The sequence below is a fragment of the Mus musculus genome, chromosome 13 (genome assembly GCF_000001635.26).
Source record: "Mus musculus strain C57BL/6J chromosome 13, GRCm38.p6 C57BL/6J".
In the NCBI taxonomy this organism is placed as follows: Eukaryota; Metazoa; Chordata; class Mammalia; order Rodentia; family Muridae; genus Mus; species Mus musculus.
The window spans coordinates 9,465,390-9,492,083 of NC_000079.6; the positions used below are offsets into that span (position 1 = coordinate 9,465,390).

The 26,694-nt window shown below is 39.4% G+C and overlaps 1 protein-coding gene across 4 annotated transcripts in view; it reads left to right on the forward strand.

The window, feature by feature from the left end:
- The window catches only part of Dip2c (disco interacting protein 2 homolog C), a 392,422-nt gene that overhangs the window by 188,883 nt on the left and 176,845 nt on the right, over positions 1–26,694 (forward strand). The window lies entirely within an intron of this gene.

Sequence of the window (26,694 nt, forward strand, 5' to 3'; positions counted from 1 at the left end):
CTTTTGAAATAAGACAGGGATATCCTTCTGCTGAGAAAACAATAACCAGACATTAAAAATGCCAAACGAAAATTGTGCCAAATATTAACACCTCGGTTTGCATTCCTATCCATTTATGGTTAATTTGGGATTAAAAATTTAAATGTTTTTGTAACAATTTTAATTATGGACATATTACCATTACAACTCAGCAATATTCATAGCACTTTAAAGAACTAATTGGATTATATTATTTGTTAAATTTTCTGGAAGCATTGTGTATAGTTACCTAATTAATGTTTGTTGGTTTGCCAGAAATCAACTTTTTTTTTTCATTCAGAAACCAGAAAATGAAACATTCACTTCCATTAAATGTTCTTTTCTATGTGCCTCTTAATTTATGAGCATGATAACATGATCAACTTGTATCTTTTGGGATAATTCTTGCTTTAATAATGATCAGGCTAAATGATCATAATAACATGTTTTCTTGGAACTTAGTATTTGGATGCTTGTTTTGTGGTGACCTTGAGACCTTCATATAGGAAAACAAAACGAAAAGAAACCAAACAACAGTGTGTGTGTGTGTGTGTGTGTGTGTGTGTGTGTGTGTGTTGCATGCATGTGTATGTTGCATTGCTTAGCTATAGGGTCTGGAGCTAGCTAGGTGAGAAGTCCTGGCTCACCTAAAACTTATCTAGCCCAGGCTGGGCTCAAATTCAAGGTCATTCTCCTGGCATAGTATTTGTAAAATTCTGGGATGACAGGTATGAACCCCTACACCCACTTGTGAGGTTTTACAAGACTAAGAAGATAGAGGAAAAGACTTATGATTTATATGTACTTATACCCATACTGCAGCACTGTCTGCACCTACTCAAGACTTCTTCTATTCCTTTAGACACAGACCAACTACTGACGAGACACATTGCTGACAGCACCAGCATTCAAGAGTGCTCTTCTAGGTCTTAAAGCACAGGTATCCAAGTCTTATGCAAATTGGCTGACTGTCCTTCAGAAACAGTGCACTCTAGTTAGTATCTTGCTAGATACTAATTTTGGAATTAGTGATTAAATTTTGATAAAAGAAAAACATTAAGGAGTTAATAACAGGAGAACAGGACCTCAAAACTTGAAAACTGAAGTTCTCACTGAGTGCCACCCTCACCTTAAAAAATAGAAGTTCTATTTTTGCCCCCTGCAGATGAAAGTCTCTATTTCATGATCCTGAGCTCAGAAGGGGCGGACCCTTGTGTGCAGATTCAAACCAATTGTTCCAACAAAAAAGCAAAATTAATATCCCTTATATTTTGGATCCTACTCCCACATCTTGAAAATGAACACAGCTAAACTTAACCACAAAACACAGAAATAGCCATCCTCACCAAGATTCACCAATCATACAATTTACATTATTTTTCCAAGAAGAACATGCAGAAAGTATTAATTCAGTACACTTTAATGATGTTTAGAGCAATTGTATGCGAGCACCTCTGTTTCCTTCTCCATTTCCAGTTTTAAATTCTGTGCAAGGAGATTGAAGTTGGTGGCAAAGTTGTCATGTTGATGTGACAGAACTTGAGTAGGTCTAATTCTTTGCAGTAAGTATCTTACCCTGGAATCTAGATAAGATCCAGTTTTCCTAGTCTGCTTCTCAAAACAATCTAAAGGCAAATACTGATGAGCTAGGCAACAAACTTGAAAGACATTTCCTAAGTAAATACCATGCTGATTTTTCTTCTCTGTGTTTAACCAGCTTTGTAGGATAACATAATAGCATATTATGGCTGGCTACTTTACACTGAATCTAATATTTTCTCCCATAAACTCCGTTAAAGCTGCATTAGTAGATCCATTTGAAAGCAGTTCAGTAGCTAATGAGAGTACAGCTAAAATATTAGGAAATAGAACTCCATTTTCACACATTCACATATATAGGAGCACTCTGTAGGCCTTGAACCTCTATATGAGTATAATGGCACTACTGGGATTGTAAACACTTAGAAAATACCCATAGTGGTTTTTAGAGTGATACAGCACTTGTGTCTGTTGCTCTTTATTGCCCCCTGGTGGTCAACTTAGAACTAACTTCTTGGGTTGCCTATTGGGGCACTGATGCTTTTCCTCCCCAAACATTAGATTTCAATAAAAGGAAGGTGTGTGTGTGTGTGTGTGTGTGTGTGTGTGTGTGTGTGTACGTACATGTATGAGGATATATAGTTTTAAGTAGTCTTAAATGTTTTTACTACAAGTTGATAATAAACACATGTCTAGAATAATAGACTTAACCATGCTAGCAGTTAATATTGAGGAGAAAAAATAGGTTTTGATAAGCAGCTGTAAAGAAAATAGGGAGAAAATAGTGGCATGTTCTGTCCTGCCAGATGACTGAGGACCATCTGTCATGACTCAGTGCACTGGCTCTGAATGGTCCACATATGGCCATTGGCTCATTTTAGATTTCATTAATCCTGACGTCATGAAGTTTGTTGTAGTTTTAGAACAAGAGAGATAGTAAGTCAAGGCACTTTTTAGATACACTGGTCAGAACTTGAGGTAGATGGGCTACCTCTAACTGGGGAAATGAGATGCTATCTGTTGATATTCTATGCTTTTATGTTGCTCAGAAGCTACTGGTCTAATGAATTAATATATTCCAAAAGGTAGCCATTGTAAGCTTCTAGGTGAGACTCAATGCTAGGCAACGAATGCCTACTAAATGATAGGCATAGTTCAAGGAAATTTGGCACTGGGATTTGCAACAATACCAGCTCTCCTAGTTAATCAGCCTTGTGGAATCTTTAGCATATATGTGCCTTTTCTGTGGTAACTTGAGTTTACATATTTGAGACCTTTGTTTGCACTAAAATACAAGAGTTTTTATCCAATTCATTCTTGTAAGCAGTTTTATTCTGCTTTTAAAATGTCAGACATCACTGAGCTTTGACACCATGGTGATTTTACTACAATATATTTCCAGGCTTGCCTGGCACAATTGTATGGCAGAGCATGGGTTTCTGTGAGCTAGTGGGAAGAACCTGAAAGTCAAGGACACACATTCAGGTTAGATGGGATATTTACAAAGGTAGAAATTTAAATGAAATTAGTCATTTTTTTTTTAAGAGTATAAAACCAAACCAGCCCTTGTGAGACTCCAGAACACAGCGAGTAGGTTAAGATCCAAATCTGACTTCATTTTTATGCCACAAACTCAGTTTTTTCTTTTAATTATTGGTTATAACATTGAGATCACGGTGATTTGTGCAGCTGTTGAATGCAGACACTGCTGTACTTAAGGTCAAGTGTAGCACCTAGAACCAGGCAAGGGCTCAATAAGGCTTGCTATTGTTACTGTTTTAAAGATTCCCACATGAACACAATTGCTACATATGTGTCCATCTACAACGGGTCACTGAATGTGAAACAGGTAACTTTGTTTTGGGTTGGCTGGATTTATTTAGACAAGTTCATGACTGGACTTTTTTGAGCTGAGCTAACTGGTTGCTGTTTGTGCTTGAAGCTATAGAACAAAACAAAACAAGACAAAAACAAAAACAAAAACAAGAAACCTGAGCCCCAGGAAGTAGTGGACCTTTCAAATGTTTCCTCTCCAGTCACTTTGGGGACTGGAGAACAGGACATGCCTCAGAAGGATTTGCCTGAGGTGCCTCTTTCAGAGGGCTGTAAACTTGTGGGAAGGAAACTTGTCTTAGTTCTATCTGCCCTTAGATGATTTCTAAGCTTGGAGTAAAATTGTGAGGTTTATAGGCTATTCTCTCAGGGGTCAAGTACTGTATTCATTGTCCTTTATAGAACCTTTTATTAAAGAGCCTTCATCCTTACTCCAACTGGTCTTTGTCAGTACAATCTTAAACCATGTCACTTAGATTGCTGACTAATCAGAGTCAATACAAGCCAACTCAGGGACATCTTATGACACCAAGAAGCACATTGGATCTTCCTCATAACGCACTGTGTCTCTCTCACCCGTACCTCCCCGTGCACAGTACCCTTACCCAGGAAGAGACACTGATACAAGCAATCTGTCAGGAACCCTGAATTAAGGAGCCCATAACAATCATCTCAGAATTTCCAACCGCTCTTGTCGCTATTCAGTGATGTGCATCCGGTTGGTGGAAAGTCGGTGACCTTCCAATTTTATATGCAAGAAGCCTACTCATGAGTAGGCCATCTTGACAGACTGCATTCCTATAAACTATGACCCGTTTATGAGCAGAATGGCATTATCTCCAAAACATGAGGCTACTGGGCTAGGAGGAGAAGGTGATGGAGAGCTGGGGAACTTGGGGCCGTAAAGGTTGATGACGGCGCAATGGGCAGTCCTTCCTTGAGCTCCCACAAAGTTCATGAAGAAATAGGTGGGTCTGGTCCTTTAATTCTGAATGTATCTATTCAGTTTCTCTTCTTCCACTTAAAGAAGTGGTAGGTAGCATCATTTCATAGCCTAGGTTTCTGAGTCTGGAATGAGGTCATACTTTTGCAAACTTGAATGCATGGAGTCACTGAGCCATCTACTGAGTATGAAGCAGGCTGTGTTTGGTTCGCACCTGCAGGGCCAGCTCTTGTCCCTAATTTGCATTGTGAGTAAGTACTTACCTGCTATTGTATGTTAGGAACTGCAATGTGTGAGGATCTCATCGAAGCCCTTCAATGAATCCTGGCAGTGTCAAGTGCCTGCTGCTGATTTTGGACTCAGCTTTTATTTTATGAATAACATTTTTTTTCACCTGTAAGACAAAAACTTCATCATTTAACTTCAATGCTATTAGTGTGTATAAAAGTGCTTGGCGGCTGGAGAATGTTCAGTGTTTGAAAATTCTCCAGTTTCTTCTTGATCCCCATTAGATAAAGCATGATATGTGGGGTCAACTAAAAAGTTACTGAGCCAACAATGCACACTCTCACTTCTGGTTTTATTGTAAAGCACAATGTCCTTTCCAAGAAACAGCATGGGTTGTCCTCTGTTGTACTTTATATTTCGCAGTGCCTCCTTCAGTGAGCTAGCTTGACCTATTGAAATTTGGCTATTAAGATTTCTGGGAAGGAGAGATTGAAAGCTGAGGACATCTTTATTCTACAAAGGGTACCAGGACAACAAAGAACATGATCCATCTCCGGCACAGTACTCTTTGGTATTTGTCTCAGTGAGGCTTTAGTCATTCCACACTTGACCTTGAGTGTGGGACACTTGGATCTGCGCATGATGCTGGAGTAGGGTGGTTTTGAGTGGTATATAATGCAGGGCTTATGCCTTCAGTCAGTAGTCTCCCTCCAGCTCAACTATTGCTCTTTCTTTTCCAAGATGGCACTTGCAGAACAAAGTTATGCGGTCTCATGAATTAATGAGTCCTAAATACCCATGTATTTTGTCTATCTTGGACCTTTTGTAACTGACTGCAAAGTATGTAGGACAGATGTGAATGGCTCTGAATCTCTGGAAATTGAGAACACCAGAAGCCAAGTATCTGAGACATTCCTTCTGACCACTGCCTAAAGCAAATGGAATTAGTTTCAAGTATAATGTCATTATATGCCACATGTCTCTGTCACTGGCTCACTTGTCTGTCCACTAAATAGATGGAGGGTGAGCCCCTGTACCTGGCCCTCATGTGGCTTTTGTGAGGAGCCTCTTCTGTATAGAGCTTAAAGGCTCATAGGAAATCAAAGTGATCATATATAAACAGTAACAACACAGCGATAGTGCTCATTTATTGGGGGAATATTCTATGCTAGATGATATGTTAAACAGTCTCCTGTTAGGTGAGTGATGCTGGGTTATCCCTTTATTAGAAAATGGAAGCTCAGGGCATTCATTCTGAGAGAAGAGAAGAAAGGTGCCAGAACAGGAAGCAAGAGCAGGCACAGAGTGCAAGCAGGTGGAGGGATGCTCCTAGGGCCCAGCTTGTGACTCCTGAGAGGTATTCTAGACAGCAGGCTTAAGCAAGGCGTGGCTGCAGTAGCAGTGAGGACTGTGTGGTCTGAGGTGGTTCATAGACTGGATGTGTGGTGAGTGGAGGGAAGTCAGGAGGAGCATAGTAATACATCTAATCAACAGTGGAGACTGGGCTTCAGGCTTCAGACAGTTAACCTGAAATAGGAGTGCCTGTGATAGAATGAATGGAATATACCTCTTTTAAAGTAAGAGCGCAGTTGTAGAATGCTTGCCCAGCATGTGGAAAGCTTTGGATATAACTCCCAGCACCACTGTAAGAAGGAAGTAAAATGTTGGTTCATTATTTAAACTTACAGCATCACATTTATGGTCAGAAAGCATTTTCTTTAGTGGAAACTGAGGCTTTGGTTCATCAGTTTTCTCAGGTTAAGTTCACATGGGTCAGTACCATTGGTCATTGGCATTGGTATCAGCTACACAGGAAAGAAAATTTATTCTGCCTCCTCTTTGGGAATGGCAGGATGGAAGGAAAGAAATGTTTTAAATGTCCGTGTTGAGAGTCATAATGTCATGACAGAAAATTGTTTGAGATACTGCTTTCATTATTATTGATTATCATTATTCTGGAGAGCTATGAGCAGTGCGTGGAAGGAAGTGGTAGTGTCAGTGTTGCTGATCTGTGGTGTGGATGCTCAGATGCTTCGGGTTGCTTACTTCCTTTGGATAAAGCTGGGCTCTGTCCAGGTCTGTCAAGCCTCCAGCATTCGCTTGATTGAGATCAATAGAGGTTGTCTCTGAGCTTCAGTCTTAAAATTTGAAGCATAAAGTTTCTTTTAAGAATAATTTGTAACATTTTTCTATTGTACATGTGCGGAAGTCAGAGGGTAATATGAGGTCAATTCCTTTCTAAAATGTGGGTCTGGGAGGTAGAACTCAGATTGCAAGGTTTGGCAGCAAGTGACTTTACTGTGAGGAATTTCACTGGCTTACATTAAATTTCTTTATAGGTTTTTTTTTTTTTTTTGTAACCTCATGGACATTAGCAGTTTACCATCTCATTTAAGTTTTGCTCAGTCTAAGTGAACAAACGCTTTGTGTCTTGTGGTTTTTGAGATATGTTTGTTCAAGATTTTGCTCGCAGAACAGAAGGTGGAGGCTGGATAAGAGCTCTACACTCTACGATTCTGTCCACTGTGTACTAAAAGAAATGTGTATGTACTAGTGTATTTCTTAAGAGGGAAAGGTTTTTATTTTTTAATATCTGAAGCTTTTAAAAGTCCCTGAGGGAGCACGAAGTGTTCCCTCTGGAGATGTCCAGAGAGACCGTTCTGGCAAGAGGTCACAGTGGCATAATCACATATGTTTCTAATTGCATGTGGATATGATGCTAAAGCTGGTGGGAAGCTTGTTTGATGAATGTGATACAAGAATCATATATAGCTCACTCACTTTGGTTCCTTAATAGAGTCCTTTGCACGGGGTAGGAGGCAGCCTGAGCTAGTACATTTTGTCTTTGCATGCAGTCACAGCTTCTCTTGCCTAGGAGTCAAAGCTTGCCTTCATGCTTCTGACTTCCTGGCTCATGTAACTATACGGAAGAACAGAAGATCCCCCTTGGTATGAAACAGAAAGAACACTGTTGATGTAAGAGCTCTTCCCTTGTTCCTGCTCTGTCCCCTTGCCCTCCTCCACCCCCCCCCACCCCCCCCCCCCCCCCGCTTCCCCATTCCCTTCCCTCTCTCTCCATGTGCTCATGGCTGGCCTCTTCTCCTCTACTCTCTCTCTCTCTCTGACTTTCTCTGCCTCTACTACCCTCTTAACTCCCCTCTCCATGCCCTGAATAAACTCTATTCTGTACTTAAAAAAAGGACACATCTGTCAACACATTAGATGAGCAGGGAAGTTGACCTTCCCCACTACTTCAAGGTCACATTTGCTAGGCTTCTTCATTTAACTTGTTGTCTTTCATGCTGACTGTTTCCTAAAATTAAAATTCCTTATCTTAGGAAATAGCTTTTAAACCCCAAATGGATAGCTACCCAACCAATTGGCAGGCTTGTCCACAAAAATTTTAACATTAAGCTCTGTAGGAATGTTATTTAGAAATGCCCCCAAATAACGCACATATTCTTCAATGAGTGACTGTGTAAAGGAACCACAGCATCCATGTAACACAATACTGTTCAATTATAAGAAGGAAAAAACTTTCTAACAACACAGTTGCAGAGATGAAAGAAACCACTCTGAAGAGACTGCATATGCTGTGTAGTTTTAACATTCTGGAAAGGGTAAAAATAAGTGATTATAAATAGATCAGTATGCTTCCATTCTTAAAAATAGTCTTTCCTATGACTCCTATGTATTGCATTATGATCCTCAAGCCTGGTTATACATGAGAAAAGCTGTTGAGAGTAAACATAGAAGGGACCAAAACTGTCAAAATTAGGCAAATTAGTGGTGGTTTTGTATATGCAGCTTGGCTTCAGGAATAAGTTAGCATTACCTTCAGAGTTAAAACGAAAGTTCTCAATTATCTTATTCTCAGAAATCATCTCTTACATTTTTAAATCTATGTATATTTGTGTCTGTGTGTTTATGCAGAGGGGGAGGAGGAGGGGGAGGGGAGGAGAGGGGGAGGGGGAAGGGGAGGGAGAGGGGGAGGGGGAGGGAGAGGGGTTAGAGTAGGTTGAAAAGAAGGGCCTGTTCATCAGTGACCAGACAATCGCTGCCAAATTGGATCTTCATGTCCTTACCCATAACTATTTTCCTATTTTCATCTCTGCTTAGGCTCTGATCCTTTCTTTGGCTTTCTCCATTTTTCATCTCACTGTTATGACCCTTCTGCATGAAGACCTTACGGGCACTTCCCTATACTTTCTCTTCCATGTTATCATAGCTGGCAATGTTGGGACAACCCAGTGTAGCTTGACTTTTGTTTTTTTTTAAACAAAAGTTACTCTATTTAGAGTGCTATACATAGAGATATGACAGAAGGATATATATACATATATATACATACATACAAACACACACACATATATATATATATACACATATACACACATATATACATATATACATATATATATAGTATATATGCACATATATACATATATATATGTGTGTATGTATATATATTAAGTTTTGCTTGTAAGTCATAGTTCAGCCTTTAATATTAGTCTGTTCTTGAACTTCTTAAATTATTTCATGGAATCCTTCAAAAGTGTGCTTCGAATTAGTATGTGTACTATGCACACGTATCTGAGTGCCTTCTAGGTCTTGGGGAGGTGAATGTGCTCACTGAGGCACAGGCTGTCTCTTCGTGTCCCTTGCTTCCATTCCAGGTATATTTACTTTGATGGTGTGCCAAGGACCAGCCTCAACTTGGAGAGGGGTTCTGAGAGAAGGGGTATTGGAGAGTGGAAAAAACAAAAACAAAAAACAAAACTACTTGAAGTCAATCATGGGGTACAAGCTGATGGCCTGTGTTCTGTTCAAGGCAGCACTTTTTTGTTGGGAAAAAATTATAGGCGTGGTGGCAGAGGCAGGAGGATTTCTGAGTTCGAGGCCAGCCTGGTCTACAAAGTTAGTTCCAGGACAGCCAGGGCTATACAAAGAAACCCTGTCTCGAAAAACAAACAACAACAACAAATTATAAAAACTCTCTGGATAGCTAATCTCTTGTACACTGAAAGCCCAGTCTTTTATTTACATATTAATTCAATTGTTCAGCCCATGTTCCCCTTTGATTATTGCACGAATCAGTATCCTCTGACACAGCTTCCTGATTGTTAGAAAAAAGACAGCAAGTACATCCTTTTTTCTTAACATTGCAAATGAGCTCAGAGATCTGCCTGCCTTTGTAAGCACAGGCAACATGCTTTCAGTGTGGGATCTCAACCCGAGATTGCCATTTCTGCCATACCTGGGCCTAATCTCATTCTGTTCCAGGCTGACCTGGACATCAGGAGTCTGCCTGCCTTTGTAAGCAACAACAATAAGTGAAGCTGGGTGGGATCCTGCCCTTCCACCACCACTCCCCAAATCTCTTTTTTTTTTCCCATTTTTTATTAGGTATTTAGCTCATTTACATTTCCAATGCTATACCAAAAGTCCTCCATACCCCCCCCTACTCCCCTACCCACCCACTCCCCCTTTTTTGGCCCTGGCATTCCCCTGTACTGGGCATATAAAGTTTGCAAGTCCAATGGGCCTCTCTTTGCAGTGATGGCCGACTAGGCCATCTTTTGATACATATGCAGCTAGAGACAAGAGCTCCGGGGTACTGCTTAGTTCATATTGTTGTTCCACCTATAGGGTTGCAGTTCCCTTTAGTTCCTTGGGTGCTTTCTCTAGTTCCTCCATTGGGGGCCCTGTGGTCCATTCAATAGCTGACTGTGAGCATCCACTTCTGTGTTTGCTAGGCCCTGGCATAGTCTCAAAAGAGACAGCTATATCTGGGTCCTTTCAGCAATATCTTGCTAGTGTATACAATGGTGTCAGCGTTTGGAAGCTGATCATGGGATGGATCTCTGGATATGGCAATCACTAGATGGTCCATCCTTTCGTCACACTTCCAGATTTTGTCTCTGTAACTCCTTCCATGGGTGTTTTGTTTCCTATTCTAAGAAGGGGCAAAGTGTCCACACTTTGGTCTTCGTTCTCTTGAGTTTAATGTGTTTAGCAAATTATATATTATATCTTGGGTATCCTAAGTTTCTGGGCTAATATCCACTTATCAGTGAGTACATAATTGTGAGAGTTCCTTTGTGATTGGGTTACCTCACTCAGGATGATGCCCTCCAGGTCCATCCATTTGGCTAGGAATTTCATAAATTCATTCTTTTTAATAGCTGAGTAGTACTCCATTGTGTAAATGTACCACATTTTCTGTATCCATTCCTCTGTTGAGGGGCATCTGGGTTCTTTCCAGCTTCTGGCTATTATAAATAAGGCTGCTATGAACATAGTGGAGCATGTGTCCTTATTACATGTTGGGGCATCTTCTGGAAATATGCCCAGAAAAGGTATTGCTGGATCTTCCGGTAATACTATGTCCAATTTTCTGAGGAACCGCCAGACTGATTTCCAGAGTGGTTGTACAAGCTTGCAATCCCACCAAAAATGGAGGAGTGTTCCCCTTTCTCCACATCCTCGCCAGCATCTGTTGTCACCTGAATTTTTGATCTTAGCCATTCTGACTGGTGTGAGGTGGAATCTCAGGGTTGTTTTGATTTGCATTTCCCTGATGATTAAAGATGTTGAACATTTTTTCAGGTGCTTCTCTGCCATTCGGTATTCCTCGGGTGAGAAATCTTTGTTCAGTTCTGAGCCCCATTTTTTAATGGGGTTATTTGATTTTATGGAGTCTACCTTCTTGAGTTCTTTATATATATTGGATATTAGTCCCCTGTCCAATTTGGGATAGGTAAAGATCCTTTCCCAATCTGTTGGTAGTCTTTTTGTCTTATTGACGGTGTCTTTTGCCTTGCAGAAGCTTTGCAATTTTATGAGGTCCCATTTATCGATTCTCGATCTTACAGCACAAGCCATTGCTGTTCTATTCAGGAATTTTTCCCCTGTACCCATATCTTCGAGGCTTTTCCCTACTTTCTCCTCTATAAGTTTCAGTGTCTCTGGTTTTATGTGGAAATCCTTAATCCACTTATATTTGACCTTAGTACAAGGAGATAGAACTGGATCAATTCGAAATCTTCTACATGATAACAGCCAGTTGTGCCAGCACCATTTGTTGAAAATGCTGTCTTTTTTCCACTGGATGGTTTTAGCTCCCTTGTCAAAGATCAAGTGACCATAGGTGTGTGGGTTCATCTCTGGGTCTTCAATTCTGTTCCATTGGTCTACTTGTCTGTCATTATACCAGTACCATGCAGTTTTTATCACAATTGCTCTGTAGTACATCTTTAGGTCAGGCATGGTGATTCCACCAGAGGTTCTTTTATCCTTGAGAAGAGTTTTTGCTATCCTAGGTTTTTTGTTATTCCAGATGAATCTGCCGATTGCCCTGTCTAATTCGTTGAAGAATTGAGTTGGAATTTTGATGGGGATTGCATTGAATCTGTAGATTGCTTTTGGCAAGATAGCCATTTTTACTATATTGATCCTGCCGATCCATGAGCATGGGCGATCTTTCTATCTTCTCAGATCTTCTTTAATTTTTTTCTTCAGAGACTTGAAGTTCTTGTCATAGAGATCTTTCACTTCCTTAGTTAGAGTCACGCCTAGGTATTTTATATTATTTGTGGCTATTGAGAAGGGTGTTGTTTCCCTAATTTCTTTCTCAGCCTGTTTATTCTTTGTATAGAGAAAGGTCATTGATTTGTTTGAGTTTATTTTATATCCAGCTACTTCACCGAAGCTGTTTATCAGGTTTAGGAGTTCTCTGGTAGAATTTTTAGGGTCACTTATATATACTATCATATCTGCAAAAAGTGATATTTTGACTTCCTCTTTTCCAATTTGTATCCCCTTGATCTCCTTTTGTTGTCGAATTGCTCTGGCTAATACTTCAAGTACTATGTTGAAAAGGTAGGGAGAAAGTGGGCATCCTTGTCTAGTCCCTGATTTTAGTGGGATTGCTTCCAGCTTCTCACCACTTACTTTGATGTAGGCTACTGGTTTGCTGTAGATTGCTTTTATCATGTTTAGGTATGGGGCTTGAATTCCTGATCTTTCCAAGACTTTTATCATGAATGGGTGTTGGATTTTGTCAAATGCTTTCTCTGCATCTAACGAGATGATCATGTGGTTTTTGTCTTTGAGTTTGTTTATATACTGGATTACGTTGATGGATTTCCGTTTATTGAACCATCCCTGCATCCCTGGGATGAAACCTACTTGGTCAGGATGGATGATTGTTTTGATGTGTTCTTGGATTCAGTTAGCAAGAACTTTATTGAGGATTTTTGCATCAATATTCATAAGGGATATTGGTCTGAAGTTCTCTATCTTTGTGGGGTCTTTTTGTGGTTTCCTTAGAATCTTTCTGGCAAGCTAGCTCATAGTGCAGCGGTCTCTGTTCTTTTAGGTCCATGAAGCTCCTCATCAGTTCACATTGCATCCTTATATTTTGCATAGTTGAGATGATACATTTTTGAACTCATGTTTTCAGAGTTCTTCCCACAGTATCTACCACTTTGCTGAGAAATTAGACACAGCCTTGCCTCCCAGACTCATGCTATCTTTGATTATCATGGCGTCATTAACTTAGGCAGAGAGGACATTCCCTGATAACCTTGGCAGGGAGAATATTTCCCTAGGGAGGAACATGAAGTAAAAAAATTATATATATATATATATATATATATATATATATATATATATATTTTTTATACAAACAAGCCTCAAACCTAGCAATCAACATTCCTTGAGACCTATCCCTGCTGGCTCTGTTCCAGGGACAGGAAAACATGTCACACTGTCCCTTCCACATGGTCAAGCAGGACAAGCAATGGTGCAGTATAGCCAACAGGCTGTTTGGCTACTTTATTTTTCCTTTTCATGTCCTAAAACACCATGGTTCCCACTACATAGTAATTATGGGCCAGGATTAGTTAAGTATTTTAGGAGATTAAAGTGTGAGTTTAATTTTCTTTACTATTCTTTTTCTGTTTTTTTATGAAGTTCTTGGTTCCTAGATACTACAGTCTAATGTTAGAAGTGCTCTGGTCATGTTGTCCTAGTGATTGCTTATGAGGAAGAACTGTCACATATACACCTTCCAAGACACATTTATAAATTACCAAGAGCTTAATAGGAAGTGGTGATATTGAGTACATGTTATTTTGGATTTAAAATGTTCATACATCTTTATTCAAGTGATTTCATGTTATTCCCCCCCCCCCCACTCCATTCTGCATAAGCTTTATTTAGTGGCTCTCATTTTCAGGTTGTCAGTAATCTCCCCTCCTTGATGTTAGGTGAGAGATAGATAGTAGTAGCCTTCCATGGATGCCTGCTCATCTTTAAAATCTGTGCTTTCTAGCACACTTTACTTTCCATTCCTCCTGCCTGGCTTTCTTTTAAAATCTACCTCTTGTAAAATCAACTCTGAGTGAACAGTGTGTTTTTATTATGTTTATTTACAAAGCACTTAGTTATCTCATCAGAGTGTATCTGCCAGTTTTTAATTGGAATGTTTGTTGCTCTTAAGGCCAATATGTGGTTTGAAGATAACTTCTGCCGGTTAGTAATTTGATTTTCTTGCCCCCCCCCTTTTTTTTCTGGTGTGATCAGGATTGACTCTGATACCTTGCACATACACCGAGCTTCATCCTAATTCTTGTTGTTATTCTCTTAATGATACAATTTGTAGGAAACATTTTCAAATGTTTCAAGTTCTTATGTTCAGTTCATTTAGTTTATTCTCTTTTTTGTTTGTTTGTTTTTTGTTTTGTTTTTTGAGATAGGGTTTCTCTGTATAGCCCTGGAACTTACTTTGTAGACCAGGCTGGCCTGGAACTCAGAAATCTGCCTGCCTCTGCCTCCCGAGTGCTGGGATTAAAGGCGTGCGCCACCACGCCCGGCAGTTCATTCTCTTTTTAAATGGCCTGTGCTTTCCATGCAGTGGAAATTATTTGTCTACTCCAAATTGAGGTAATCTTTAACCTGCATTTTCTTTTTTAAAAGTTTATTATTAAATAATACACACGCGCACATGCTCGAACAAGGCAGTAGAAGATATCAGATCCCTCGGAGCTGGAGTTAAAGGTTGTTGTGAGCTGTCCAGTGTCAGTATTCGGAGCTGAACTTGAGTCCTCTGAGAGAGCAGATACATACTTAATTGCCTAGTGGTCTCTCTGGCCCCAAAGGAAAGGTTTCTTTCTGTGTCCAAGGATTGAATTTAGGACTTCCTGAATTCTACCCGTGAGCCAAACCCTTCAACTAGCCTGTACTTGGTCTAAATAGTTATGTTTCCTACTTAAGCCTGGTATCTGCTGTTGTATAAGGCATGGATTTTTTTTTCCTTTAAATATATTTTCCAGTTTTCTGGTGACATGTTTCCCTTTCTCCATTTAACTCACTTTGTACCTTTGTGAAAAATAAATCAGCTGTATTTGTGTAGGTCTACTTCTAGATTCTCTGCTTTTTCATCTGTTTCTTTTCTGATACCATATTGTTTTGATTTTTATAGCTTTATAATAAATATTAAATCATGCATTGTGAGCCTATACCAAATTGATTACATTGTGTGTACTCTGGGGCCAGGGACAGTCTTTAGTGCCCTTGTTTCTTCCTATAACTATTATAATTAGCTAGTCTGTATCTCCCAGAAATCCTCCTGTGATTTTTATTGGGTATGTATTTAAAGTTGTAGACCAATTTAGAGAAATTTGACATTTTTATTATGTTGTCTTCTGATTTTGCATAGTTATGCTAATTTATGTAGATCTTTGACTTTCATCAGTTTTTTATTCTCTCACACACACACACACACACACACATATATATCTTGTCTCTATTTTACAAGTTTGTTAGATATGTATGTGCCTCATTTTTCATATTGTGAGTTGAATTGTATTATTTGTATTTATTTTTCATTTATATGTATGTGTGGGTATGTCTGCGTGTATGCCACATACGTGCAAATGCCCATGAGGTCAGAAGATTCTCTGGAGTTGGTGTTACAGGGAGTTAATGAGCCTGTTGTCATGGGTATTGGGAAGTGAACTTGAGTCCTGTGGAAGGTTGCAAATGCCCATTAATAGCTGAGCTCTCTCTCCAGCCCCAATGATAATGCTTTTAGTTTTGTTTCTAAATAATTGCTAGCATATTGAAAGTTGACTTTACTTTTGTGTGCCTTGACCTTGCTAAGCTCAGTGATTAGATCTAGAAATTAATATTGCCAAGTACCTTGGGATATCTTATATAGGGTTTAGGTATTATTGATACTTCCTTTTTCCAATTAAAATTCTTTTTGATATTATCTCATTCTTACCTCATTCATGGCTTTTGTATGGTTCATGCCTTGATTTTCTTTCTTTTTTCACATGTCAATCTTTATTATTACATACTGATTGGCTGCACCCTTTCTTTTGTAGTTTTGTTTAACTGAAAATATCTTTTTCTTTGTGCACCATGGTAGGTAGTATAGCTCATTCACATCTCATTTTATCTTTTGACGAAATGGAAATTTGTAAGCAGGTCTGTTTGAGTGTTTCCATAATCCCAGCACTGAAGAGGCAGGGTGAGGAAGGTCTTTGGAACTAGTTAAGGCTTTGGAACTAGTTAAGGCTTTGGAACTAGTTAAGGCTACGTAGTACATTTGGTTTAAGAGAAAGCAAGATATCTACGTTCTATATTAGCTTCATAATATTTTGAATTTTCTGCCTTGACCAGCAAATAATAATTGGGTTATCAAGCACATGGTTGGTGTAAGGATTTACCAGTGATGTAAAAACAATTTAACACACTAGGAGTAGAATATAAGTGGCACAAGTGCACAGGGGTCTTGTTTTCTGATACTAATACCTGAAATGGTGCCTGACATGTAGCAATTTGCTAAGTATTACAGGGTTCTTTGCTTGAGTTCTGTGTTAAATGCCATTGAAATGTTGATACGAGTCTCCTCACTTCTCTGAAATTGTTCTTTATACAAATGACTTGGCAATATTACCACATGTTGAAAGCTTTATTAGCACTCTGATTTAGACTTTGACCTGTAATCTTTGCTCTTGTTTTAAAAAAAGTTTCCAACCTGTTCTGTAAAATATCTTCCATTTCCCAGTGAGCACTCAGAGTATCATTTTAACTAGTGAGTAGGATTAAAATTGATAGCTGGTTATGGTGGTGCATTTTTTTCTTATAATGAGGATATGTGGTCTCAGTACATGTTGCTTTAAATACAAATGTGTTCACATATGCAGTAGACATTTTTAATTAAGAAGCAGCAAATGAGAGGCCAGGTACAGCCATTATTTGCGTTCTTCACCCTGACATTTACAGATAGTATCCACAGTGCTCTGTTCATATGTGCACTTTTATTGTTTGAGTTTCTGGGATTAATGAACTTTTGTATTTACTACTGTTGGCCTATTTCTTCCTGTTGTCAGCGTGAGGAAGAGTTTGACAAACTTGGCAATCTTCCTGTTTTTCTATGTGATTAGATGATCAAGCAATTATGTTATAGGAGTTATTAGTGTCAGAGCCCATATCCTTGAAGCCCTGAGAAACAAAGCTTGGCCACTTGCTGTCAATAAGCCAGTTAGACTAATTTATAGTGAAAAGCAGAAATGGGCAATTTGTAGAGTTTCATTCAGTATGGCCACACTGGAAAGAAGTACAGTGATTCAATGGTCTTCTAAATTATTCCTCAGGGTTTTGATATGAGGTGTTGGTTTAACTACCAAGCAAATGCATAATTAAACATTAGCTCTGGTTAAGTTGTAGTCACATCCACTGTTACCTAGTTTCCCATTTTACCTACAAGGTGGTCTGACACATTTTTAGGACTATATGGAGTCTAAAGGGTATTTAAGAATATTCTCATTCCTGCCAGGCAAGTTAAATATACAGATTGCCAAAGATTTCTTTTGGATAGTGAGCCTGGTGCTGCATGATTTCTGGTTGTCCCTGATGGCTTATTCACTGTCACCTGGGCAGATATCTGGGTGCTTAACAGATGTTGGCCTAGTATTCAGACCCCAGGAATGACAGACACATTCCTTTCTCCGAATGTCATTTTTCCTCTTTAGTGCATAGCTATCGCATGTAATGTTATGTTTTGTACACTGCTCACCGTGGGTTGGTAGGAACGTGCCAGGACTGCATCAAGCAGCTCTGAGGACCACATTGCTGCTAATCTGAGCTCTCAAGAGTTTTTGAGGCTCTTGGGACTTTAGATGTAGGTGAGCATGGCAATAAACATGACATCTTGAAATCCTAGATAAGTAGATTCATTTATAAAGTACCCAGTGGGATCTCAGATTCATTTTAGGTAATCAGTATACCTCTTTCCTTGTTTTTCTTCCCCTTGCCAAAAAACAAAAGTCAGTTTTTGCTTCTTTTCCTGTGTCTCCTGCACTCCCCACCCAATCGTATTTTTATTTTGTGACTGTAGATGTTTTTGTTTGTATTATATCTGTGCACCATGTGCATTCCTGGTGCTCCAGGAGGCCAAAAGAGTATCAGACCTCCCCCCACCCCCAAACTGGAGGTGTAGACAATTATGAGCTACGTATGTAGATCCTGGAATAGAACACAGGTCCTCTGCAAGAGCATCAAGTGTTCATAACTATTGAGCAATCTCTCCAGCCCTAATCCACCTCTCTTCAGAGAAGAGTTTTAGAAAAGAATGAGAAGCTTCAAGGCTTATGACATTTGGATGATACCGTGTGGAACAAGAGTTGGTCAGGGAGGACTGGTCCCACCTAGATCGCATTCTCCAGCTCCCTCTCTGAATGGAAGATACACTTCTGTCTTCCCCTTCTTAATCTCCCCCACCATCCAGTAAAACCAAGAAGAGGCTAATACTCCCTTTCTCTGTGGTTATTAGTTGCATTTAATATATTGTCTAGGAATTGGACCCCATGAGATCTTACCCCTTTGATACGATCTGTCACTCTTAGGTCTTGTTTAGACAGACATTTCTCGGAAACAATGTCTCACAGCTGACTTCTTGATATTCTGGTTCTCACAATTAAAAAGATATTTCCCTTTTTGACACCGTTTGTTGAAAGTAGAGCATAACCTGCCTTTCTTAAGTATCTCTTGCAATTGGAGTCTTACACATTAAAAAAAGAGAGAAAAATATAGCAGGAAACATACAAAAGGATGAACAGGCAGAGTAGTAAGCCTGTGAGTGGCCTTGAACCTGGTTGGCTAAAGTAAAATGCTAACTACAAGATAGTGGATGTTTCCCTTCCTCCATAATATTCCCTGTTGTGCTGTAAAAGTATCCTTTGGGACTGGGCTCCCCACGATCTGTTGATCTCTGTCTGCATTCTGTCCAGTTGTGGTTTTCCGTAATAGTCTCCATTTACTGTAAAGAAAAGCTGGTTTGATGAGGGGCGAGAGCTACACTTGTCTGTGAGTATGAGGATAAGTTTTAGAATTTTGTTAGAATCTAGGCTGGGCTAATTAAGTGACAGTAGTAGGTTCCTTTGGGAAAAAAAAGATTTAATTTTATATGTACGAGTGTTTTGCCTGCACATATGTCTGTGTACCAAGTATGCTCTTGGTGCCCACAAAGGTCAGAAGAGCATGTGAGCCTGGAAGCCAGGTTGTGAGCCATTATGTGAATGCTGAGAACCCAACCAACAAGTGCTCTTAACTACTGAGCAATCTCTCTAATCCTGTAGATTCTTTTAGATTAAAGAGAGTTCATCTAAACCTCTAAATATTAAAAAGTGATTATTTATATAGTTTTGAGCAAGTTAGTGCAGCAGTTTTTATGAAACAAGCACTTAACAACCTTCTGGAATGACTAGTCATGTGGCTGCAGGATGTCTCATGGCCTTGTTGAAAGCCTCTCTTGCCAGGGCTAGGGCAATGGTCAAGTGGATAAAGGATTGCTTTGTAAACATGGCAGACCACCTGTAATACTAGGGCTAAGAAGGTGATGATAAGAGTCTCAGAGCAAGCTGCCTACCTAGACTAGCTGAGTCTGAAAGCTGTAGATATGTAAGGTCATAAACTATTGAGGAGGATGACACTGTCAATCTCTGGCCTCCACACAGACAAACCCACATACACTAACACTCATATACACATTTATAGATCAGAGACACAAATACACACTCATACACACATGTACAGACAACACACACGCATACATACACACTGTAAGTAAAAGAAAAAAATGAATGAAAGAGCCCCTCTTGTTCTAACTTCTTCAGGAACCTTAAGCTAAGCATCACTACTGTTTGGTGTATCAATAGTGCAAGATAGGACAAACTGAGCCTACCATTTTGTAACCCCATCAGCCCTAATGGTATTTAAAAATAGCTTATTGGAATTCTTACCCTTAAGATCTTTAGGGATTTTGGTGCAGAGAAACTTCCTAGTCATACAGAAGCTTGTCTTCAAGTCTCCCACACAGTAATGGAACTTGTGCGGACTTATGCCTTTCACTGGCTTTGTCCTTTTACTGAAAGTGGGGCACAAGCTGTCCCTTAAGTTCCTCTTATATCTGGAGTTTTAGACACACTGAAGAGAAATGTCCCAGGAGACCTACAAAAAGGATAGTCATAAAGAGTATACACTGTTAGTGGTTTTGGACCTCTCTGGATAAAGTAAAATGTACACAGTAGCATATTTAAAATGTTTCCTTTCTGCTGCTCTCATTAGCTAAGTACTAGGGAGAACCTTCTGATAGTTCTGCACCCGCGCGCGCGCGCGCACACACACACACACACACACACACACACACACACACACAACTCATGTCCAATCTGTACTGCTTGTGAATATTTTTTCTTCCCTCTCGATATTTGAGTAAGCTTTAGTGATTTTCTCATTTTAACACAGGTGTTAATATGTCTTTTTGAAAGATAATTTTCTCTGCTTCTCATTGGGAATATGATGTGAGTGTGAAAATTCAGTGATGAATAGAACAGCTTTGGTGAAAGTAAAGGGAAGATGTGGTAGATTGTGACTTGATGTGACCTAGGAGATACTTGGGAGTCATTGTCACAGCAGTGAAAGGCCTGGGTAGGCCCCATGTTTATATTCCTGTTCTTGAAACAGATCTCTCTGGCTGGTAAGTGGAGAAGCCTACAGGTGCTAACTTTCTAAACCGAGTAGACTGTTTACATTTCCATTCTTGAAAGCGTTCTGTCTGTCTGAGTGGGGATGTATGGGAAAGCCTGTGGTTGCTAGATCTGTAGAGAGAACAGGGTGCTGGATAAGGCAAACAAGAAGCAGCACCTAGGGATGATAGCAGCACAAAGAAACACAGGATTCTAAGCTTTTTCAGAGTTCCTAGTATTCAGGTAGCTTTTCTTTGTCTTTTATACCCTGAAAGGGTTGGTCTGGTCTGTTATCATTTTAATTGTGTAGGTCCCTTTATGCTTAGCACTTGCTAGTGTACTTGGCACACATCCTTCTACTTTATTGTAAGATTGGTCATAAGTTTGAATATGTCATAGCTAATTGAACTATTTGTTGGAAAAAGTGTGTCTATGATGTCTCTGTATATGTGCCTGTGTGTGTGTGTGTGAGTGCAAGTGTGTACAAATCCTAAGGCAAACAGTGGATTGGAGTGCAGTCTTAGGTGTGGGTCCTAGACTTCTTCATTGTTTTAGTCATGTTCTGTCTCATTTATTACTTCCTATACAGGGCAAATTAGCCTCCTGTCAACATCTGGAGAGTTCCTGTTTCTGTGTCTTACCTTATTATGGGAATATTGAGATTATTAATGGTTGATCTTGTGGGTTGCTGTTTGTGATTCTGAGGATGGATCCAAGCTTGGATCCTTATGATTGCCTGAAAAGTGCTTCAAACTTTGAGCCATCTCTATGGCCCCCACTTTGAGATTTTGCATATTCCTATTTCTAAAACTGATGGGAAGTTGACAGGTATCACCTCTGTCTTCTTAGTGAGAACAGAGGTACTAGGTGATCCACCAAGTAGTCTAGGTTGAGTGTGGGTTGCCTTGGGTGAGGAGAGGCCCCAGGCAGGTGAGTAATGAATGCAAAAGTTGTCATCAACGATAATTTCTGCAGAAAAGCTTATAGAGTTAAGGACTCTCATTTGTACAAGAGGATTGGAACCTTTATGCCCCCAAAGTTGTATAAAGTAGTTGTGATTAAAGAGAGGAGCCTTAGGAAGGCTTCTGACAACCATAAAATTCCAAACATGGAAATGATGTCTTTGTTATATAAAGCATTCGTTCCAGCTTTAAATAATAAAATAAACTCCCCACACCAAGAATGGAAATGATCACTGTTAACCTTGTCTGTTTACTCAGAACTAATCCCAGCCCTGAAAGTAGCTCAATTGTACAAATTTTATCCTTGAAGAGCAAGGGGCTCTTGAAGATTTCATGTCTAGAGCCAGGTAGCGATTAAGTTGGATTTTGCTCCAATTTCATGGGGTCAGAGTTTGCAAACTTGCCTGTGACCACAATGACACTTGTCTTTTTCTGTCACTGTAACATTTGCATTTGCTAGGCCAACTGTTACTTTTCTAACTTGAAATTTTTTTGAAACACTAGTCTACAAAATAAGAGAATTTTTCTTGTGGGAAGAGAAAAGAAAAATTATGTCTTTTCTGAGAGTGTTGTTCAATCTTATGTGTTTTTTGCTTGTATTTTTGTCTGTAAATTTGGGATTTATCTGTTGATCTTTCCCTTATATTTTTGTAGTACTGGGCTTGTATCTGCGAGGAAAGCACTTTATCACTTAGATTTATTTCCAGCCTTGGCTTCACATTTTGTTTTGAGATAGGGTCTTTACTGTGTATAGCCCAGGCTGGCTTTGAACTTGTTATTCTTCTGATTTCGCTCCCTGGGTTGCTAGAATTCCAAGCCTGCACACCAACCCCAGCTGAATCTTTATTAAAAAACAAACAAAACAAAACAAAACAAAACAAAACAAAAACAAAGCCATACTGCTTGAATCTTTAGTGTTGGGGAACATTCAAATAACAAGGAATATTTTTCTTGAAATTGATGTTTCAAGACATCACTTGTCCTGGAAAACACTCTGCAGACCAAGCTAGCCTCAAACTCAGATCTTCCTATTTCTACCTCCCAAGTGCTCAGATTAAAGGCGTGGGTCATCATTGCAAGAGATCCCTTTTAATTTATTCTTGATGAGGTTAAAATTTCTGCACTGACTTCTTTCATATTTTATTTGTAAATAAATTAGTATCTTGGGAATTAAAACAAAAGTATGCTATTAGGAATTTTCATTGGAAAACAAACAAGAATTCTGTAGTTTAAGGCTCGATGTGAGGAATCACTTTAAAAAATGATTTATTTACTTTATGTGCATTGGTGTTTTGCCTCCATGTATGTCTGTGTGAAGGTGTCAAAACCCCTGGAACTAGACTTATAGACAGTTGTGAGCTGCATTGTAGATGCTGGGAACTGAACTCAGATCCTCTGGAAGAGCAGCCAGTGTTCTTAACATCTGAGCCATCTCTCCAGCACAAGAAACCACTTTTTGAAGGAGGAAACTTCTTTAGCTACACATTTAGAATCAGTGAAATTTTTTATCATCTAAGAAGCTTTTACTGATTGGAGTTGACATTTAAAATAACCTTGAATGATACTGCTTTAGTTTGCAAGTTAAAGGCATGTTAGCTAACTTGGTCTAAACTGTGGGATGGTATGCTTCGTAATAAGGGAGAGAAGATGAAGCTTTACTTCGAAATATGAGTTAAAGATTTAATTCCTTGATCTTATATCTGCCTTGAATTTATATGGCTTCATCTTGAAGACTGTAAATGTAGCACAGATCCACTATGAGGAGAGACAAGGGCCAGCCAATTGGTTGGTTAGCTTGAACTGATGGAAAATGGAAAACCATGTGTACTTGCAGAGAGCTGTGTGCTTCTTTAATGACACTAGAGCAATGACAATGGTTAAGTCCTCAACAGAAGCCAGAGAGTGTCGGGGAAGATGTTTGAAAAATCTACTGTCTACTATCTGTCTCTGATATTTGCCCACCAACCAGTTTCTATATCCCATCTTTCCTAATTTGTTTGGTTTGGTTTTTTTTTTTTTTTTTTTTTTTTTTTTTTGGTTTTTCGGGGCAGGGTTTCTCTGTGTAGCCCTGGCTGTCCTGGAACTCACTCTGTAGGCCATGTTGCCCTCGAACTCAGAAATCCGCCTGCCTCTGCCTCCCAAGTGCTGGGACTAAAAGTGCGCCACCAACGCCCGGCTCCATCTTTCCTATTTTTATCTGTCATTTATTACGTGTTAATTAACCTATTTTTATGTATCAGCTATCATCTGCCTATCCTCTACAATAATTGTATCATCTGTTCTGTACAGATGATAATCTGTAGACATTTATCTATATCTTCATCAGTACAAAAAACATTGGTTTCAGAAAACTACAAGACATAGGAAGCTCAATTGCAAAGTTTGCTATAAATTTGCAGGGGAAGTTGATCATAATTTGCTGGACTTCTGGCTACCAGATGTTTAAGTAGTTCTGGATTCATAAAATAGCAGTGGTATTTTTAGCCTCAGTGCTTTGAGGCCACAGATGAGTCTAGTCTCAGTACTATGGATAGTGGCATTTTGTAGAGGTGTGGGGGTGGGGTACTACAAGTTGATCTGCTGGATGGCATACTTTAACAACAAAGTCAGTATAGATTTTCCCCACTGCCCTCTGCTCCATACAGTCACCAATCCGTTAACATCCCCCATTGTCTGTGCTGCTGCCAATTCTAGCTCTGTCAGAGACAGACAGACACTGGTGTTTCTCACCATCTCTTACTGTGTGAAAAATTGATCAACTCATAGTCCTTGAGTGGGAAAATATTGGGGTCAAGGCTGAGTTCTGTAAGACATGGATTCTTTTACAAAAACTTAGCACTCTGGTTTTCAGGATAATCCACATGTAAATATGTTACATAAATGAAGCACGGACAAGTGAAGCAGTCCAAAGTCCTGTGGAAACTGAATCATCATCATTTATGCTGTGGTCACCTGGAACATGCAAGTGCCATCCTCCTTGGGTAGGGGTTGGGAGGAGTCTAACGGGAAACTTGTTTGCAGGGCTGTTTCCTAGCGATGAGAATGGACAGAGACATTCAGAGACCTAGGAAAGAATCTACTAGCACAGTCAGGAATTCCAGTGTCTCTTTTGGGGACATTTTCTACCCCAGTTTTGGCCAGAGCACGGCAATATTGGGTATGTTTATAAAAGAAATATACATTGGTGTTAAGGATATGTTTTTCTCTATATCCAAAATCTGAGTCGAGAGCCATAAATAGTATTTGTGACTTGGTTTCTCCTTCTGAAATTAGTTGTTGTTAGTGATGAAGATTGTTTAAGATATTTGGGACACAGTATTTCAGAACTTTCTTTAATGAGTCACCCAATGTATAAATGTGGCTTTGCAAGTAACATAGTAACCTAGATAATGGAAAAGGCTGTTAGCCACTAAAGCCTGTTTTAAGTATACAGACAAGAGAGCTTCTTTTGTCTTCTGTGACTGTTTGCTGAGCCTTGTTTGGCTACTGTGAGTGACAGATAGACATCATTCTTTACACACCCAGGTTTTGGAAGTAGTGGTCACCTTGAATTCTTTAGTATCCTGTATGGAGATGCTCAGTTGGTGTGTGTGTGTGTGTGTGTGTGTGTGTGTGTGTGTGTGCGCGTGCGTGCGCGCGTGTGTGAGTGTGTTTGAGTATGTTTGAGTCTAGGAGACAATTCAAGGCTGGGAGAAAAATGTCCTTAGATATCATTAGCCTTAAAGCAGGGACTTATAACACCAATATAACACCAATTCTGAAGTAAGACAGCATTCAAAGTTCATTTCCTTTGAAGTTGGCCTAAAGTGAAATTAAGGGAGAATCTCTTCTAGTTGTTAACTGATCAGTTGAGAAATTAATGAGATTTGGGCTGAATTCTGGGTGTAATAGCATGTGGAATGACTCTGGGTTTACCAGGACTTAGCATTTGATAGTAGGATTGTCAAAGCAGCTCCTCCCCTGGGCAGGGGCTGCAGCTGGACAGCGCAGTATGACACGTTGCCTGAAACCAGACGCAGTCCTCTTCACTGGGCCTTTCCACACGGAGCCTTACTTGTTCTTCTTACTCCTTCTCATGTTCTTATGGGCCTGCCTTTCCCCTTTAATTTAATCCAGGCTGTGGAATGGGCTTTGTCTCAGCCAGAGGCAAGATGAATTATGTAGCATTCTGATGAACATGAAAACTAGCTTCTTCAGTTGTAATGTTATGCTTAAAGAATGATTACTGTTAAATTAGTCAAGGTTACTATGTCCCATATGAAGATAAGCTTTAAAGAAATTGTTTCTGCAGTGCTCTTTATAAGTCATTTTGGGTATTTTTTTAAAAGTATATATGCATATGGAGTGGGAAGTTGTTTCTGCTCTACTCTCTAGGAGCCGAAGGCTCTACCTTTTCTGTGAGTAGGAATGAGGTGCCTCAGTTAGTTAGCCACAGTGGATGCCAGTGCCCAACCCATCCCTTTTTCCTTTCAGAAATGTTAAGGCGTGCTCGTCTGATTCCTGGTCCTCGTCTCTGGCTCTGCAGTCACACTAGCAATTTTGTTTTGTTTACAACCCTTTTTATTTTTTCAAAGCCAAACATTTCTTTACATCTTGTAATGTTATAGGTATAAGCAACTGTAGAAATGGGGCAAAACTTAATTTCACAACCAGCCTATAATCCATTAGTTCATTCCCCTGTTTTCCTGATCAATTACAAGACTATTCCCTACTATGCCAACATATCTATAGTGGTCATAGTGGAAAAAAGGGTGTGATTTGGGGGAATTTTAAAGATTTAATACAACAGCCCAGTGATATACAGCTGATGGTTGAGGTTGCAAAGTGTAGTCAGATATGCTAGCTTAGTCTTTGTGTTACATTTATACAAATCCCTTTTTTCATAATGATGACATCAAATACATTTAGCCTAAAACCACTTACCAATTGATAAGGAAATGTGTATTCCATATTTCTCTATTGTTTTATGGCTCATGTTTTAATACTAGTCATACATTGTTTTTTTAAGCTAAACAAAGGTGTGTCAAACAAGCTATGAGTAGTAGAATCAACCCTCAAACCTGTAGGGTCACGTGGACATAGTCAAGCACATATCATTAGAAAAAGCTAATTTACCAACTTTTCCACACAC